At 41.5% G+C, this 20332-nt stretch overlaps 1 protein-coding gene across 1 annotated transcript in view; it reads left to right on the top strand.

The window, feature by feature from the left end:
- ST3GAL1 (ST3 beta-galactoside alpha-2,3-sialyltransferase 1) overlaps positions 1-20332 on the top strand; it is a 67529-nt gene that overhangs the window by 23193 nt on the left and 24004 nt on the right. The window lies entirely within an intron of this gene.

The following is a 20332-nucleotide window of genomic DNA, read 5'->3' as shown; positions in this document are numbered from 1 at the left end:
TCTCTGGACACTAGCAGTATATCTTGTAAAAACCTTTAAGTTAGCTAATGTTAGGTTTTCTCTCTTCCTTTCTTTAAGCCAGTACCTATCTCATATATATATGTATATATATGCATATGTATCCCATGTCACAGATCAGTCAGAACTCCTTCAAAGGGCCTGCCTTCATCTGAAGTTCTGACTTTTCAAAGACTCATTGAAGGCTACATGGAGGCAACAATTCCTGTGCTCCAGACCTTGAACCTTTAGCCAAATGGGACCTCAGCTTTTCCTCCTCTCCCCAGTAAAAAGCATAGGAAGCATCCCTAGGCATTTTCTTCTGAGGCATGGAAAATTAATCTGGCAAGTGGAATATATTGATGAAAATGCCCCCAGGTGGAGGAGGAGATTGCCTGGATGAGAGCTGCTGTGAGCAGAGCACTTATGGGGTGGGAAAGAAGTCCCTTAGACTCAAAGAAACTGTTGCAGGAGGGAGGCTCCCAGCTGCAGCAAAGTATCAGCTTGCTCATTTATCCTGTTAGAAATAAAGCCAACACTACAAAGTTGCAGCAGAACGAAGGCCTTCTGCTTGGGATAATAAAACCCTTCTGTCACCACTGCTTGAGACACCCAGCAGACATGCTGACAGTGTTTTCATCTGAAGTGTGCGATTCGATGAGTGGGGCTGGGAAGCCCAAGATAAATCTTGCATAATAGATGCTTTCTATATGGAAATGCATCTTATTCCCAGCCCAAGAGAGGAGGAGGAGGGAGTGTGTGTGGCTCCTGGCCCAGTTCTGTACTACAAGGGAATAGAGAAAATGAGCTGGATGCAGGAAAGCAGAGACCATCCTATGGCAATTCCCTGTAAATGGGCCCATTGCATTGTGTATCACAGTAGCATATAGCCCAGTCTGACTTGGGAGGAGAGACCACTATTAGGTGCCACACCATTTATTACTGCCTGCTACTGGGTTTTTATAGACCTGATTCAGCAGAGCATTTGCATCTGCATTGAGTGATTGAGAAACCCACTATGTCTTTATAAAGTTAGATGTGTGCTTAAGTGTCTTGCTGAGCTGGAATTAATTTTCAGAAAATAAATAGCCGCTGCCTGACTCACTTAGCAGGCAGTCTGGGGCCAATGTTAGCAGCATGGCTAGATTTAGGATGTTTCATCCTGAGTACCTAACTTGAGGTACCTCAGTTTACAAGTTTATCAGAAAATACAAGCACCCTTAAGGGAAGCMAAGAGCCTTTGCTGCATCAAACCCAACTCGGAAACCTGAGCATTGATTTACAGAGCATCTTCTTAATTGTGTGGTCCAAACAGGTAACAAATGTAAAGCTATCCAGATGGCAACAACATACTGGATTTTACAAGACAGCATTATTTGATTTGTGGTCAAAGTGGCCACCAATAGACCTTTATCTCACTCAAGTAACCATGTATGAGCTTTCGTGTAAGCCAAAATACCTAAAGTACTTTGGAGAAAATGTTCACTGTGTTTTTGCATGTGCCCAAGGTCTCTGACCTTGCATTGCTATGCTGAACTCTGAGAAATCTCCCATTAAAATCAAAGAGGTTTTTGAATGAATAAGGAGCATAGACTTTTTATCACTGTGGATTTTAGTTTCCTCCTTTCGTCTTCCTTTGAAGTACAATACTTCATTTTTTTGCTCACTATAATATTTTATTAAAGGCACAATTGTAGCTAATAACACTTATGAAGAGGCGGCTTTGAGTGAAGCTACATCTGAATGTCACTTAAATAATGAATAGGAATGCCATATATTCATTAAAATTTGAACAATCAAAACTGTATGTCTGTTAGTCCCCCTTTTGATGGATATGGCCAGCAGCCATTAAAATACAGTGGGAATTCTTGTTCATAGGCTCAGAATGGCTGATAATAACACTCTTGATAAGTATTTGCAGCTCAAGATATTGAATTTACAAAAGGGATTCATAACAGCTCACAGGTGCTGTGAAGACTGAAATGTTACTATCATTTAGCTCTTTCCTTTTTTTCTTGTGTGAAAATATTTCACTGTAAGTCTGCAGAGTTTTATTTTCTGTACACCCTTAGAAGAAGGAACTCTCTTTCTGAATTTAAAACACTGTCCCAGTCCCCCAGCTGCTGCAGACTAACCTAAGCCCCATGACTTCAAAGGAGTGGTGGCGTTCCAGTCCATGAAGGTGCGGAGCTTCTGGAAAAGACATTGTGGTAGTGTCTCAAGTGACTTGGCACATAATTTTTGACCACTGGGACTAACACGGTCCTCATGATAAATAAAACTCTCCAACAGACCTTTAAAATGTGACTGTCCTTGCTCTAAAGACACAACCATGTTTAGCATCCTGTCCTGTGCACGTTCTTGCTAGGTAAGTGGGACATGCATAATTACTTGTGGCCCTCTCAACTTTCACTATAGCACAGGTTTAAAGGAAAATCTATTTATCATCCTAAGTTTAAACCAGAGAATTGGTGGAATCTGGGAGTGCAAGTGCACTTCTTTCAAATGTTGGGGTTTCTGGGCTTTTTAATGTTTGCAAATGTGGTGTTTGCTGCTGCTTCAGCTCAATGATGTTTGGGTGTTGCACATCTCTAACAAGGAGATTTGTACAGCACTTTGAAGTTAGGGGAAATTAAGGTAAAATCTTAATAGCATCTATCACAGAAAGTGACTTTGCTTAAATCACAGTAAATAAAAGGTTCTTTAAAAATGTATTAACTAGAATTGTATATCTCCTTGTTTAGACCTATAGGGCTGACCCAATACAGGCAGTGTAGTACAGTAGCAAAGATTTCTGATAGCAATATGGAGGAACAAGGAATATATTCCTCGTTTTGACCTTGAGAAAAATCCCTTAATAAAGCCCTTCTTTCCATCTTTGTCCATTCTGTAGAGCAAGATTTATTGGAAAAAAAAGTGCTTACTAAGCCTCAGTACAGCACCTACTGTGCCAGGACTGGCTCTAATAAAAATAAGCAATAGATCTTAATTTTTTTGGTCTTTTTTTGCATAGAGCACTTGGCTTCTTAAATGTAAGGATTTGGCAAGCCATTTGAATTTAGTTTTTCATGTATTTGAATCAAAGATATAGTCTTTTGACCATAGTTATTTTTTTCCTCTTATTCATATATTAGTTCTGATTTGGCAGCAGGAACTGGAAGGCTCACATCCTTGTGCATTAAACAGGATGAAGTTCCTAATTATTATCTTGATTAAATTTTGTGATTAAGTGTTCTGTAATTGTCTATAGGCTCAGACTTTCCAAGATATTACTCAGCTTTGAGTTGACAGATCATCGGGACAGGGTTGAGGTGACAGTGCATTGATTAAATCTTGCTTTCACAGGGAAATGGCACACCGTGACATGTACTTAATCTTGCTGCAATTTTGTTATATTTCTCTTTGCTAACCAATATGTTAAAAGTTTATCAAGTCCAAGGCTAGCTATGTAGTAAATGTTGAAAAGATATCTACAGAGGTATTAATGATTCCTTGTTTTATTGCAGAAAAGGAGGAAATGCCAGTTTTTGATAAATTGCCAAAATATGCACCAAAGCCGAGGAAAATAAATATGATAGCAGCCTAACTTCTTTAAAATTTCTTCTGTAGCTTTTGTCACCTATGAGATTTTTTTTAGAGCACAAGAAGAAGCAGTATTAGGTGCAATTAAATTGAATTCTCTGCCTTTCTCTGTTTTCTTTTCAGACAATTTAAATCTTGTTCCTTTAATATACTGTGGCACATTGATAAAGTGAAAAGAGCAATGCTCACTGTAATAAGGAATAGGTAGTCAGGAAGAAAAATATTGTTTTTCAAGCAGGTTGGACTTAAAAAATTTGAATATTGCCCAGCAAGAAAAGCATAGAGATGAAATCCACTTGTATAGAAAGTATAGAGCAATGCAACTTGACAGGCAGAGTCCTAAAGGGCAGCAGTCTTGGATCCAATAGTTTTTCTCATTCTGCGTAATTGCTGGGAAAAATGAAATCAAACATTTATTGCTGAGTACAGGCACATTTGCTCTCCCTGGTGGCCTTCTATAAGCAAATGCACCATGCGATTTTATTAGTAGTACATTTCACACCAACTGTTTGCTTTTCAGAATTAAATAAACCCAGATAAAGGACAGTCAACACTTTTGTTTTGCATTCTTTCATTTAAATGCTTTGTCCTAGACTGCTCAATAAGAAGCTTGGAGAGAGAACATGTTCTTTCTAAATAATTCACATAGAGAAATTTGCTTTCGAGGTAAAAGCACCCAACAGCCCCAAAATCAAGGGTTACTTCTCCTTAGACCAGCAATGAATTCAGACTGTTGCTGTCATCTAACTGGATCATTGCTGTTGATGGCTAGGGAGGATGAGGCCGAGTGGAGAACTCTCGGCAAAAAACTCATTTCCAAGCAGGAAGAACCAAGCAGTGGAGCAGCTTTGATTTTATTGCCAATGCTGCAGTTGAAGAGTGAGACCATATTTGTGGTTGTGGCTGAAGGGGCTTCTGGGAGACATTTGAACCCATGATATAAATTTATAAACTAGAAATATTTTTTAGTACAAAAGGAGAGGCTATCTCAGTAGTGCTTGCCTTGGAAAGGATTGTGACCAGTCTTGTCTTTGGGCAGATTCTGCAATAAGCTGGTTACCTTTGTTTTAAACTGAATGGAAAAGATATCTGGCTACTTTCTTGTCATAGTGACAGCACCATGTGCTTTTATGGAAGGACATTTGGACCTACTTAAAGTGCCAGAGAGTGCCTTATTTGTTGTGCTAATGTATTCCTGCACTGTTGACTTTTCTCTTGCTAGGACAAATCTAAACTAAGCAGAGTCAGAGAGGTTAATGCATTTGGTCTTTTAACTTGTACACAGTTGTGATCATAGGAGAGCTAAGACATCCTTAATCATTCTGTGTTGTCTCAATACAATGTTGAAAACTGTGCAGACAGCAAGATTCTCCAAGTCACCCTAAACTGTTTAATTTGTTCCTACTTGTTTACAGGCTGATGTTTCCCCCATTACTCCATCTCTATGCTTTATATAATGGTAAGATTGAAGCAGAGACAATAATTTTATGTGTGTCTATATGCAGTTATGTGTGTGTGTATGTGTATAGAGAGATATTTAGTATTTGATTATGATCCTTCAATGATACCATTGCATAAAAGCAAAMTTAAATTCTAGATTGCTCATTTATTACTCAAAGGCCATTAATTGGGCTTTTTATGAGTCTTGGACTATGGGAAATAAATGTTGGAAAATTGATAGAGGTGGACTAGTTGTTCAGACTTGAGACTACTCTTTCCTATTACTTCAGAGGCAGCGCAGAATAACAGAGAGGAGTCAAAATGTTGAGATGTTCTCAGCTGCTGCTTCTTTCTTGTTAGCACAGACAAGAGGTATCCTGAGGGTTGAGCTCCCAGGGGGGTCCAAGCTGGATCAGGAATTTTAGGGGCATTTGTCATTTGCACTGAAAAGAATGAAGCCTCTCAGGAGCAGAATTGGAGCAGAGTGCAGGAGGATGGTCATCATGGACCATTTTCTGAGTCTGGCATGGATCTGGGCATTGGTTTTGTCTTGAGCAAGGAAAGGAGGGAGGACCTGTGCAATGTCAGCTACTTAGGTGTGTGATCTGAAAAGAAAAAAAAAGTGTTTTAACCAAATTTTTCTTTGTAGTTATTTGTGAGATAAGTAAAAAGAAGAAATCATACRTAGACAAAAGAAATGGAAACTGCCTAGGGAGAATATACATGCAGTTAGTGAAATTGGATAATTTGTGACCTAGACTATCAAGACAGAGTTGTTGACACGTGAGTTTGATCTCTGAAGAAATCACCTTAGTCACGCAAGAGCTCCTGGATCTTGCCAACTCAGTAATGTGCTGTTAGGACAGGTAAAAAGAGCTGTTTTCCAGTGGTAAGCAGATGTTATGCAATAAGCTTAGCTATGCTAATAAATAAGAGACAGATGTGCTGTTTATTTATCTGTTTTGAAATCCAAGCAAACAACCATACTGATCATTACTGAATTTCATGTCTTGAATAGGAAATCACATATAGGGAAGGTAAAAACTCAGTATTTAGATATTCTTCTGATTCTTATGTTGGTTGGTGAATTGATGCCAGATCCTGGTCTATGTTGTTGGAAACTTTTCTACGGACTTTGGGCTTTGAATCAGGTTTGAGTAGTCAAACTGTGAGTCATTTACAGGAGCTCTGCTCTGGCTGTTTTAAGATTAGAATTGCTTCTGGAGCTCTCAGTAAAGTAAAYGGATTAGATCTTGCATCTGTCATCACGCTATTACTTGGTAATTTTTTGTCTTGATTCCATAGAATATTTGAAGCACATAATGTCTACTACTTAAATAGGATGAATTCTCAGAATTCTTCTTGAATATGAAAAAGAGAGACCTTTGGATAAAATAGCTCATTGTATTCAACTGGGATACTCAGCTGGCTAAACTCAAGCTGAATCAGGATCAGAATAGACGGACAAGTCCAAAAGGGGAAAAAAAACTCACCTACATTTATTGTTGGGTTGATATATTCCCTCCTCTGAACTCCAGTTTATTTACATATTTTTCAGCACTTAATTTTGATGTTCAAATTTGGAGGCTAAATAAGTTTGAAGCCTGAGCAACTCGTATTATCAAGGCAGGGAGCAACCCCCTGCCCTGCATTTGCATAGTGGAAGGATTAAACTGTGCTAACAGCGCGGTCATGCTAACAGCACCATGGTGCTGGAGGTACCACTTCTTTTTTTATTCTTTTTTTCTTCCCTTTCACCTTTTTCCCCCCCCACTTTTTCCTTTGTCCTTCTATTTTAGCAGCTGGTGCTGGAGCACTTCTGCCTTTTTGCCAGCCTTTCCTCCTTCCCAACTCTTATCCCGCTGTGGGCAGACAAAGTCCTTGGGAGCTCCTGCTGGAGCAGGATCCTGTTCTTGCCCTCTCCTCGCCCGTGTTGCCTGTGCCAAGCGCGCCCTGGCACGGACGCCCGTGCTAAATTACCGCAGCGAGAGCCAGATGAAGTGGCGTCGTGTTACCCTCTTCAGGGACCGGCTGCTCCAACCTGCCTTCCCCTCGCTAATCATAGTGACAGGAGCCATTGTTCGCTCTTCTCCACTCCTTGTCTTCCTTGTTTTCTGCTAAATTACAGTGGGCAGGCAAGGCATCCATCAGTCTGCAAAYGCTGCAGCATGTTTTACTTCATTATTTGTGTGTGTGTATGTATGCTGAATAACTGTGCACTTTATTGCTATTTGCACTTTGGGTTTAATAGGCAATAAAATGCGAACTGCGGTCCCCAATGCTTTTTCTTTTTTGTGCAGTGTTTTGTGGCAGGATTAAGCAGCACCGTGTAAATTCACTCGGTTATCGCAGTGGATCTAAAATTTATTTATAATTAATGTCAGGGATGTTAATAATATCAATTGTCCTTTTTTTAAAGAAAAGATTGTTTATTATTACTGCCACAGCAACACTCAAGCTGCAGTGAGCTCTCGTGGCAGAGGATGCAGTGCTGTTCATGTGCACACACAGCTATTAAGGCATTGGACCTGAGAAGCCATAAAAATACCTTCACTTAAAGTCGTCTCTTGCCGTGCACACATGGCTGTTAGTATAGGTAGCCATACATTTACAAACCAAATCCCCTTATCGGGAGCTGCGACACGGCTCGTGCTCCTCTTGCAGTGCTGCTGCTGCTGCCCAACGTGCCAGCAAGTTTGCTGAAGGTGGCGTCACACTTGGCAGGGCGCCCTCGGGACGGGATGCCAGCCAAGCTCGTCTTCAACTAGCTCTGCACCCTGCCAGGGACGGCTGCTTCCAAGTGCTTGGAGGAGCTGGGGCGAAGCCGGAGCGTGCGGAGGACAGATGCTGCTTTTCTATTGCAGCTCTTCCTCCTTGCTTGTGATCTACCCCTGAACTGCCGCAAAAGCTGACAGGAGGTGGAATGGAGAGAAAAGGGAAACTCGGACTTTAAATGCTTTTCTGCACTGCCTTTACAAAACGCTTCACACGTGGTCACCAAGCCCCTTGGCTGTTCTGGAGATGTGTCTGTGTAGCAGGTGTGAGAGCAGATGCTGTGAGAGCCAGACCAGATGTTCCTGGAAGTGCTGTGAAAATGGGAATCTCTCAATTTGTGCAGTGCCAATCTTGAGGGATTCTAGATGGGCTTCCTGGGAGCAATGAGGAACCCGAGCTGTTTAAATCAGCCTAGCAACAGACACTCAACATGTCTAGAAACTCAAACCCAGATGAGTTGGGTTATCAGTGCCCACAAATAGAAGCAGTGAATGTGTCCTTTAGAGTTCCTTCTTTGTGATAACATGGCCAAAAATACAACTAAGATTTTCCACCCTCAAGTCTGKTTTTTTCAGTGTTCTTTTGTTTTGTTTTGCTTTGCTTTTCTCACTTGCTCATCAGTGCGACAGCTCTATTTTCACTTTCTCACTTCCTAATTAGCTTGATATTTCTACAAATCATCTGCAGATGTCTGGCCAACTTAAAGTAAGGTGAAACACCTGTCAAGTCCTGGGCTTTCCACGCCAGGGCTAGAGAGCCTGGAGAAAAGACTACACGTGCATGTTGCATGTGCACTGAAATATATGCCTACCACCTGGCATCAGCTCCCCACTAGAGTGGGTGGCCCAGGTCCAACTCCCCACCTGTGGCTCCCACCAGTCTTGTTGCTTCTGGCCACTCTTCTCACTTGGTTTTCCATCAAGTAGAGCATGCAGCAGGTTGTGGGCTGGGTCCCTGAGCAAGGGTCCTACCAAGCTACATCAAAGCCAAAATAATGATGCCATCCGAAGCCCTACTTCATCCTTTACTCTGCTGGCTGTGAAGATGCTGTGAAGATCAGCTACCAAAGATCCATTGGCTTTAAAGTTTTCTTTCTTGGGTGTTCCCAAAACCAAAATTAGCCTATTGGAGTTGAATCTGTTGAGATGCCAGTCATTTTTCTCCTCACGTATTGCAGCCCCAGCTCTCCTCAGCTCTTGATTCTGTTAATATAAGGCATGGGGAGGCAGACAGGTGATTTCCTCCTCCTTTGCTTCAACCCTTGCTGTGGAAGAGGTTTTTTATCACTTGCTGTGGCACTAGTTTGCACTGTGACAGATCCTCATGTGCCCTCCATTCCCTTTGCACGGAGTTGTGTGGGTTATGCAAGGGTTAATGCTGTTCGTAAACCCTGTCAGCAAGGCTGCCAACCTGTTCCTGCCCTTCCTAGCTAATCCAGCAAATCCTCTTCCCGTGTTCTTTCTTCTCTTTCCTCCACCCCCTTGAGGTGAAGAGATGGGAGGKCTGAGGAAGGTTATGGAAACAGTCTTTATGATTTTAGTGCATGCGTGAAAGCAAAATCGGTCTGCCCCTGGTGCCTGTCTCCACAGACATAGTTGGTCCTCCTCACTCATCTGCCTGGGCCAGGGCAGCCCAGGGAACATCCCTGTGCATCCTGCTATAGTTTCACATCCTTCCTGACACTTGAGGGAAAGGATCAAGTGCTGAAAGTCTATTCTAGGATTCCTGGGGGTGGAAGGAGGAGGGATGTTGATACTCCTTGCTGCTCTGCATTGCCATGCATGCTGGGGCATATTTTCACATGTAGGCTGATGATCCCACATCACAGCAAGCAATGCACAGCAGTGGTGTTTCTAAAGACTTGTATTTCCTAATCATTCAGGGCAGAAAGGTTCCCAGCATAGTTTGAACACTGGAATTGTTTCCATTTCTTTCTGTGAAAGTGAAAAGTTTGTGGGTTTTTTTTTTTCCTTCTATTGTCTAAACTTACAGTAATCTTGTATTGATCAAAAAAAAAATGCTCAGAGAGATAGGGGAATTTCCTCTGCTTGGTGTTTTCAGAACAAGTTGAACAAACATCTGTTGAAATGGTTCCACGTCACTGTTTGATGCTGCCTCTGCCTGGGAGGATCCTCTGAGGACCTCACCCAGCTTGTGTCACGTCTCCTATACTATAATAAGCAAATGTCTGGAGCTGAAGCGCAAAGGTCTCCTTTCCAAACGTCCCAGGGATGTCACATGTGAACTGCACCTTGCCAAGTATCTGCGAGAGGAAAGCAGTTCTCCTGGCCTGCTTTTCTTGAGGATAGCTGAGTGAGCAGGAATGACAGTAGATACTCTTCAGACTCAAGCAAAGTGATTATATAAATACCTGAGGAGAGAATGTAAAGAAGATGGGGCCAAGCTATTCTCAGTGGTGCCTGTGACAGGACAAGGGATACCGAGTATAAATTAAAACACAGGAAGTTCCGTCTTCAGATGAGGAAGAATTTATTTCCCGTGAGGGTGACAGAGCCCTGGAACAGGCTGCCCAAGGAGGTTGTGGAGTCTCCTTCTCTGGAGATCTTCCAAACCCACCYGATGCCACCCTGTGCCACATGCTCTGGGTGTCCCTGCTGGAGTGGGAAGCTTGGACTAGATGATTTCTAGAGGTCCCTTCCCACCTTAACTATTCTGTGATTGTGCTTTGGTATCCTTTGTGCTCAGTTCTCACTCTGAGCCCTGTAGCTGTTTCTCTTCCACCCTCTTCTTTCTTGCACAATCTGCAGTGTACCAAACTTGTGCATGTAAACTGGAGCAGGGTCAATGAAATTTATAAATAAGAAATACATGAGGGTCAGTGAAAAGATAAGCTTTTACATCRGCTCAGGGCTTGGAAACATCTCTGTGTTAGTGATGCTGGCCATGAGAAAGCTCTTTTCTTACACAGATATCTAGAAGTCATCTGACAACCTATGGTCAGGGCAGACTTTTCCACCCTTCCCTGATAGTCACTGTTTTTGCTGAAGGATGGGAATGCCCCAGGGGCATCTATCACTTCCTGGATGATGCCCTCAGAGCTGAGCGTGGGAAGCATGCAGGATGAAGCTTGGAGGGCTAATGACTCTTACCACCCTTTTTTCTTCCCTGTAGAGCAACTTAAAAACAATGATGCCCTTTAGTGGTTGCTACATCTCCTTCACAAAAAGTCATAGGTCAATTCCCCTCCGAGGCTCTTTAAACTCTGTTTGTAACGACTTCCTATTGTATGCAGTCATTATTTTTCAGCAATCACTTTTTTACTTTTTTTTTTTTTTTTGAGAGAGAGAAAGCAAGGTAAAAAAAAAATTAAAAAAAAAGACATTAAAAACTCATCTGCTTTGGTTCAAAGAGAAGCCAAGCAGAACAGTGTATGTTCAAGAGTTCTTTCAATACAATTCCCAGCAAATCCATGAGAGATTTTAATTAAAGGTGAAATAACTTTTATTTTTCTTTTTTCCCTTGTTTAATTGAGACCACACAGAGAAAAATTCTGCATCTCCTACTTACAAAGCAAACTTTCTCACCTGAATCAGTGACTCATTTAAAAGGAAACCCAGTGCCCTAGTGCTCTGCTCCGTGTGGTTGTTAGATTTGTTTGTTTTTCACACTGTGCCYGTTAGACCTTACCAGGACCTTTAATGCTGGATGGTGATGGTTTTCCCACTGCTAAACCCCATCTTCAGTTACCATGCAGCTTTTCATGCATGAGAACAGGGGCCCTGGGATCCCAAATTCACTGCAATTTCCTTTCCTGATATGAAACACTTGTCCATTTTGGTGTGATTTGATAGCTTTTTGCTTTAGCTTGCAAGCTAACTGGTGTAGTCATTAATGTCTGTGCACACTGCTGCATAGTTTCTGTGTTGCACCCCAGATGGGGGCTGCTTTTAAGCTATCTTTTAAATGGTGTGTATGTGTTTGCCAGCCCTTGGAAATCCTTCAGGAAGGAGGACACTTGAGTAAGCAATGACAGGATTTAACAGCAAGTCTGGAAGTACTAATCCTCCTTCACCAGATTGTCCTTTTGGAGGTTGTAGGAATGTAATATTACCACTTGGAGGAAATTTTTCTGCTGGCTTTCACTTGTGAGACGTGCTTTTGAACCTGAAAATAGAGTTCCTCCTGAAACATCATTCCTCTGCTGAATGCATACTGACATGGTGCTAATTAGAATTACACTCACTTCTCCATAGTTACCCCTAGCCTGAAGCTGAGGTTTCTGAGCATCACCAARCTAGCCCTTGCAGAATTGTGTTTATTGTTGTCTGAAGCAAGAAAGAAAAGTCTTGGTTTTCTAATGAAATAATTGGGTAGATGGTGGTAGTCATTCCTGGGGAACATTAAGCAGTATGGACTTTCCAGTCTTAGTTTGATCATCAGGGTCCTAAGGACAGAGCTCTTCGCTCTTCCCACCCAATCAGTAAATTCAGGCTGGTGTTCTTAGTAGTTGACCTACTACAACTTCATTTCTAGGTAGAATGCCGTTGATGTCACCTCATTCCCCATATGATATTGACATCACATGGCATGAAAAAGCTTTGGCGTGAAAGCTTTGGTTCCCCATGACATTGACATCATATGGGGAACCAAAACTTTCATGCCATAGATACAGTGCTCAATTGGTCACAGTCTGGTAAACATTTTGTTTTCACAAAAATTGATGGTATGGCATCATTTTAAATTTGAAAGTTGTAGTGTATGTAATAGAATAGAATAAAACAGAATACATGAGAATAAATATTCAAATAGTATGGACTACTTTAGGACTCTTTTTTTAGGTTTTAGCTGTATAAGACAAGTGCAAAAGATGCTACAGTTCTTTTCATGTCTCTCTGGGTTTCTGCAGGATTCAATTATCATCCACCACATAATTCAGTATTAACATTTTTAATGCACTTTAGGATGCCCGGGCAAGCTGCTGTATATGCAGCTCTGATGTATGCAAATCCATTTGGTATGCAGCTCTTGACATATTTTCATATTCAGGATTATGGAAAGCCCTGTCTGTGCTACTCTGATGTATGCTAATCTTTGTTTCCCTAAAAACACTTAAGAGGTCTGGACCAAAAGCTACAAATTCTCCTTCCCTGAAATCCTGCATTTCTTATATGTGTCAGGAAGCCACATAATCCAAAGGAGAACTTCCACTGATGGAGCACAGCAGGAAGAAACCCTTTGGGCCGTAATCAGATTGCCTGATGCATGSAGCTGCTTCTTTCCATCAGGGATTAGAGATGACCCAAGATATGATGGGGTCATCTGAATAAGAAAGTTACTCATTGCTTTCCTTAAATGTCTCAATGACATTGTAGTTGTAGGACCAAAGCTGGARTGGGAACAACACCATATGCACAGAGGTTTCATGGTGCTCATGATGGGAAGAAGAACAATCAGTGCAGTTAGATACAAATAGGTCAAGTGCTCCTATTGTATAAATGGTTGATCAATTAAAGTATCTGCTTAATGGCCTTGTGATTCTGGCTTGTAACACAGTAGTGTAGATATTGCACACATTACTCCTAACTGTTATGTGTTGCTGAAGTATTATTTATTGACTCCTTATAGACTTTCTATGACTGCTGAACTTTCCAAAATGTGCACAAGTGGGAAAGTGGAGGTACTATTTTGTGCTTGCTGTAGCTTGCACTGGCTACCAACAGATGCTCATAAATTTCAGTGTGCGCAGTTCAAAGCCTATACCTTCGTAGCCTGGGAAAGACCAAACTCAGTACCAATTTTTGAAGATTTTTGACAATGCCACTGTAATAATTTTCTAACCTTTCTCTGGATTTAAAATTCTAATTCCATAAGGGTCCATGTAGTGTGCTAATGCCTTTTGGAGTTAGGAGTTAGGGCTCCTTGTGATGTGTTCCTTGCAGTCTCTTCTACATGAAGAGCTGTATTTGTAGTTGCACACATGTTCCTGCAGTTTTAACTGTGACGTAGGTTGCTGCATTTTGTTAGGCTGGACGCTCATTAACAGGACAGCAAAACACCTGCTGTCAATTTGATTGAGTTCTACCTTTAGTTTTGGCTGCCCTATAATCTGAAATAATCCTATATCCTCTCCTGTAATCCTGTAAAACCGAAACTAATGCACATACAGGAGTTCTCTTCTACAATGATTTCAACTTGCCGCTAATTTCATGACTGCTGTTGCCATTGTTAATTTGTCATTCAGTATTTGAATTGCCTGAAAGTAGTGTTCTTACTGACTCTCCGGAATTAGCAAGATTTAAAATATATATATAAAATCAGCCTAGTRTGAATTTAAACAAAAGAGATGAACATTTTTCAGTCTTCTCCTAGCAAAAATGGAAATAAAGCTGTTTTCAGTTTTGTTCTTCTACATATTTTTCTTTAATTACTATAAACTGCATGCTTTTTCTAAAATAAGATTTTTTCTTTCAAAATGAAAACTAGATTTTTTTTTCATTTCAAATCTGAAAAAAATTCACAAGATTTCTTTCCCCCCACCACCTGAAAAATGTGCTGCAAAACTTGCCATCAAACGTTGCCAATAGGAATCAAACACAAGGTTTTATATGTACAGCTCTTGGCTTAGATGTTTTTAAAGAGGTATTGGAAATACAGCTTTCACAGAGACTGGATGCTGTGACTGAATGTTAATTTAGGATTTTCACTGTAGAGTTGTTGTAGTTATTACCAACAGCTTTGGGCTCTYAGAGTGCCAGACTATACAAAGACGTCATAAAACATCCCTTCCATACCCATCAATAGATACTGGTCCACAGCAGGAAAGCTCTAATATTCCAGCAGGTCAGTCCTATTTGTCTGTCCAACATTGTCTGGGAAACTGCAGGATGAAGAAGACAACAAGCATTTTTAAGAGCCTGTAAAGACATATTTCTATTTAAAACATGAGTGTATCTGTGAGGAAGGGGATTTGGATAGATGGAAGAAAATGAGGTACCACAATAGAAGAAGAGGGACCATTTATTGGGAGACATCGAGTATGTGCAGAGACATTAGGGGGTTTGGTCCAAAAATCACTTTCTAGCAAGCAAAGGTCTGTGAAACATGTGACCTGCAGCTTATTTTTCTACTATTTTGTTTTCAGCCCATTACTGATGAGATGTGGCAGCCTTCTTTCTCTAGGCTATAATCTCTACTGGGATGGATGGTGACCTGTACCAAAGAAGTAGTAGATGGGTAAGGACAGAGATTTGGGGACATGAAGGACAGGTCATGTCACTTCGAGCCAAAATTACGAAAATTCAGATCAAAAATTCCCTTTTGACCTGGAAACACAAGCAGGAGCCCCAGCCTGTTGAGAGCAGCACAGCAGATCCCTGATGGCAACACTGCAAATTCCCCAAACAAACCACTCCTAGCGGGAGGTGACTGTTGGTATGCAAGGGAGGGAGAAACTTTTGCCATGCAAGCTCTTTGCCACGCTGAGACACAAAACACCTTCAGTGTCAGACAGGAGGATTGCAGCATCATGCCTCAGTGTGCAGCCTTTCCATAACCCTTTCCAGCGTGACCACCAGCCCTTTCTGCAGTGGAGATGGGCCTTCCAGACCTTCCTGCGACATGGCTGACAAGGTCTGCCAAGACAAACATTTATTTTGAGGCAACAGCATCCAGCTTCCCCACCCAAGTTTCTGTTAACACTATACACATCTTGCACAAAAATGTGTTTGCTTTACCCTGACTGCACATAGCTGTTATTCACGTAGCTAGGGAGGGCGGTAGCAGGGTGCTTGCTATAGAGATCCCCTATCACCTAGCCAGTCTGAGTCTACCACCAAACCTGATAAGACACAAAGAAGTAACGATTTATTCAGAGAACCAGCATCTGAAATGTCATGTGCTTACACTCCATAAAACACTTCCCTATTTTCTGCTCACTATGATGGATGAAACATTGCCCAATAGCTGGCTTGAAATTGAAGAACCATGGTGGAAATGCTTCCTTCAGATGTGTCTAAAATGACTTTTTCTCATGGCTTAAATCCCCTCACATAGTTTTGTTTCCTAGGCAGTGTTGACATGGTTGGTTGGAGTTACTCAATGTGAGCATTTTGATGGATCTAGGGCAGGGTATACCAGTCGTCTAGCCTGATGTGGATGTTGTGACCCCATTTGATAGTGGTAGTCAGATGAATTAATGCCTACAGTGAAGGCAGGAATGAGACAGAAAATATACAAGTAATTTTCTCACTGATTAAAAGGAAGGCTGGACTAGGAGCTGCTTTACCATGACCATGGCACACATACCACCACCGCCTTTGTCTTCCTCCATAACAAGCCAGATCCGAGAAGATGAAGAGGAAAATGAGACGGGAGCTGGTTAGCTCTGAGGAACACAATCCACTCAGGTTTTAATGAAGTTATCAGTGGAAATAAAAATAACTTTTAATGAAGTTATCAGTGGAAAAGAGGCAGGTTATATGGCAGCTGGTCACATAATTTTCTGAAATTGCATCCTTTGGTGGCTTTTGGTTTCTAAGAAGGACAGAGCTCTGTGTGGTCAGTGACACTTGGGCAGTCACGCCRTGAAAAGGCAGAAGTCCTAGAGACAGCAGCCTACACTGGGTAGTGGTGTACACAGCATCCCCTCACATCTACAGCCGTCTCRTAGGGTTCAAGAGCCTGTGAGACTGATCACCTGCAGCCAGAAGAGGTGGACCAAAGGCTTTCTAGGGCTCCCTGTRGTGTCTGGCTCAGGGAGATTCATGTTCCTGCTCTGTGTTTTTAAAGTCTGAAGGGTTGCAGCAGTGTCTCATAATTGCACAATTTATCTCATGTAGTGAGAGTCTTACGCTCAGAGGTCTGTGGCAAGGTGTCAGACCAGTGAAGTGTTTCTTTCTAAATGTCAGCCAGCTACTGCATGGGACGAGGAGTGAAAAGTAGCCAGCAATGAGCCGGAGCAAGGCAGACAAGCTTGTGGTTTTGAGTAAAACAGTCCCATCCGTTGTGCCTCTCCAGACCCAAGCACAGAACCCAGGTAGAAATTTATGCATGTTTTTGCAGGGATGGACTTTTTTTTGTCACTCCACTGGGATGACATCTTCCAAGACTGCTCTGGACCTTCAACGGGTGCAGTAAAAGCAAGATTTAACATCCTGTCCTCTTAATGCCTCACTGGCCAGGGTTGTGTGACCCAGTGTTGCTCAAGGAGTTACTCAGCWGGAATGTATTTGGGAGGGAGTCTCAGCAGGAACAAGACACTTTCCCCCTTGAGGAAATACAGTTTGTTTTTCCTCAAGACTTTATAATGACAAATCTGGTGTTTGCACAAGCGGTTTAGCTACACTAGAAAACTAGTCAGTATTTGGGGGTTGTGGGGTTGGGTCAAGCGAGCCAAGTTGTGCTTCTAACGCAGAGCATTTACAGTACTGCCAGGGAGGTCTCTAGCACAGAACAATCTGCTGAAGGAAAAGTGCAGCAGATCTCTTCTCCTTGTCGCGTATACATTTTCCRTGTGCAAAATACCATGGGTTGTGTGATGACTGTCTGTAGTGAGTATGTGAGTAAGCTGTGGTTGGCTTATCCTGCACTGGTCTTCAAGAGGGTGATGTGCACAGAGGAGGATGGGGAAGCAGTTCCCAAGTATGAAGCTTTGGAAACAAATGTTGAATTACTCAAGTGTTGCAATGGGTGGAATGCTAGTGATACCTCCATAAGGGGGATGCTGGTCCCTGTTGCCTAGGTGCTGCTCTGTTCCATGTACTGAGTCTGCAAAATGCTGGTGATGTTGAACTAGAGGAATGTGTTTTACGCCTCGATTTTACTGTGTGTAGCAAATGCAAGGCCAGCAGGAGCGCTGGGATCCTGAACAGTCAGCGTCTAGCAAAAGCTAGCGAGTTTCTCCTGTAAGGGGTGCTAATACAGGGTACTTATCTTCTAGCAAAGCAGGCATCAAAAAGAGGTCAAACTCTACTGTAGTGTGACTATATTACAACTGGGGGGAGGGAGGAAAGCACTGTGATTTTTTGCCAGTGTTTATGAATAGCTGGGTCATGCTTTTTGTCTGAAACCCACCTTAAAAAAAAAAAAAAAAAAGGAAATGAAGCATTCTACTGATTTTAAATATTCTCATGTAACATCTTGAGAATGAAAAGTTCCTATCTTCTGTTTAAAAATAACTTCTTCAAAAAGTCTGCATATTTAAAAGCAAATAAAAGTTGTCAAGGAACGATTTGACTTTTATCAACATGAAGCATTTAGATTTGACCTCAACAAAACACCCCTTGGTTAGCTCAGATCATTTTCTGTCATTCATTGTTGAATTAAATTTTTTTGAAACTGTGAATTTTCAATGAAATTACCTGTGCCTGACTAGATTTGCAATGACACACAAATATTCCCACCACTACCATGGCTCAGTAAGCCGTTGCATTTTTGAATGAATTTGTCAAATGTTTTATTTCTTGAAGGTGTGAAGAATGTCTTTATATTGGTCCATTGAATTGGTGTGTTTTCATCTTTGTCTGTTAATTGTATAACTGGCACAAGTCCAAGTACATTCTTCAAATTTTGAGTGCACAATACAGTAAAGGTCTACCCTGAAAAAAAAAAAAAAAGTCTTTCTGTTCCTTCTCTTCTTTCTCTCATATCTGTGACAATGAAGACAATCAATCACAATGGATTGATCTTGGGATATTTTATTTCAGTTCAAAAAATGTAGAGAAAAGACTAGAGCCTTCATTCCTTTATGACCATAAAATCTCATTGGAACCACTCCTACCCCTGAAGAATGGCACAGAAGACCTCTCCTTCTATATTCTTGCCTGGGAAATGTGATTTTATATTTTACTCACATTGCATGTCACTGGATACCCCGAGTTGGCAGAAGTTAAAAGCTACCGCGGCACGTTATGGAGATCCCCCTCCCAAGGACAAGGTGTAGGTGGGAAGGAGGAGGAAATAAAAAGGCAGGAGGTGAAACCCTGGTTGGAGATAAGACCTTCAGTGCCCAATCCCTTCAGATCATTTAACCTGAGGCATTACTTGCCTCAACTGAGCTGGCTATAGCAAACTCAATGTATTTAAACTCCACTTAACTCTCTGTAGCTCGTCTGAGGAGTGGCAAGTCATTTAAGTCTAATACCTGAAGTCACCATAAATGACTCGTGTCTGAGCCAAAGCAAACTCCCCAAAGCCAGGCTGGTGGCACCAACCTAGGAGGACTGCAGGAGGAGAGATAGTGACACCTGCATTGGGTTCAGCTGGTAAAGTCAGAAGTTGAAAAAGAACAAGCTTGGTCTAAAGGGCATTAGACTCAATGAAAACATTTTCTGTTCATTTTGACATGCCTTTGCCCCCAAACCTAAATCCTATTTATAGTACCCCAAACTGTTCTGTCAGGATAAATATATATATGTGTATAGTTATAAATATATGTATGTATATATATAGATAGATATTTGATATCAGTGTCTGTAGGAAAATGAACATTCATAGGAAACTGTAAATAGCAAGAATTAAAGCAGAATATCCTGTGTATGTTTACGCAATGGGAAAAGGCCACAAGAGTTCTGGTTTCTCACCTTGCCATCATGTGCTATAAAGCAGCTATGATTAGGTGTTTGCAGACCCTACACTGCACTGTGTAAACAATATTTTCCTTTTCCTTTTTTTTTTTTTCACAAATTCTAAATATATATTTGATCTCAATTTAAAAAAAAAAAATGCAATGAAGCCTGTGTTTACCGTGGAGGCCTGAAAAGCATTCCTATATAAACAATGCTCATTTTATAGGCTTTCCCATAAAAAACTATTTAATCCCCATCCTTCCTGCACTTAAAAAAACAGCAAAAGAACAAGACTTAATGCCTACATGGAGCGAACTGGCTGAGCATTAGCAGCAGTAATGTTTGATGTGCTGGCATCACAACTCTTAAATTACCCAGCCTATAATGAAGCCTCTGCTTTGGGGAGTTGGCATCATTTTTTTTTTGTGTTTAGAGGCTGTATTTTTGTTTAGGATAGTGACTGCATCCCCACTAGCAAGGGCAATGTGCTCGGGACCATTCTCTGGCTATCTCTAAAATGTCACAGCAAGTCCTTTTGAAATGCAGTGCGACCTTGGGCAACTCCTCCCCAATCACCCGGAGCCTCTGGAAAGGCCTGTGGAGGAGGCTTTGTGTGCTGGGATTTTTGCTTTTTCAGGAAACCACATGTGTTTTGGCAGATGTGTTTTTCACTAGAGATGCCAATCCACTAGATCTACTGATGTGTGTCTTCTTTATTATTTCTATTTTTAAATAACTGTGTAATTTAAACAACAGCTTTTCAGTTTTCTGAGGAAAATTCTCMGTTTTCTGAAGAAAAATCTCAATTTTCTGAAGAAGGTTCTCAATTAAAAATAAAACAAGAATAAACGCAGTGCCTTTTTTTCCCCACAGTTGCACTGCAGTAGGGAAACAATGCACTTTTCAGCTTTCAGAAACTTGTTGGCTTGTTTAAATCATTGCTCCGGTCTCGCTGCTCGCCCCTGGTCTGGGCACAGCATCACTCATGGTCTCTGCCCGGTTCAGCATCCCGT

This window comes from Nothoprocta perdicaria, unplaced genomic scaffold (assembly GCF_003342845.1).
Source record: "Nothoprocta perdicaria isolate Ctin4 unplaced genomic scaffold, notPer1 scaffold_341, whole genome shotgun sequence".
Classification (NCBI taxonomy): Eukaryota; Metazoa; Chordata; class Aves; order Tinamiformes; family Tinamidae; genus Nothoprocta; species Nothoprocta perdicaria.
Note: the sequence above shows the minus strand (reverse complement) of the source record. Positions and strands in the feature narration are given on the sequence as shown.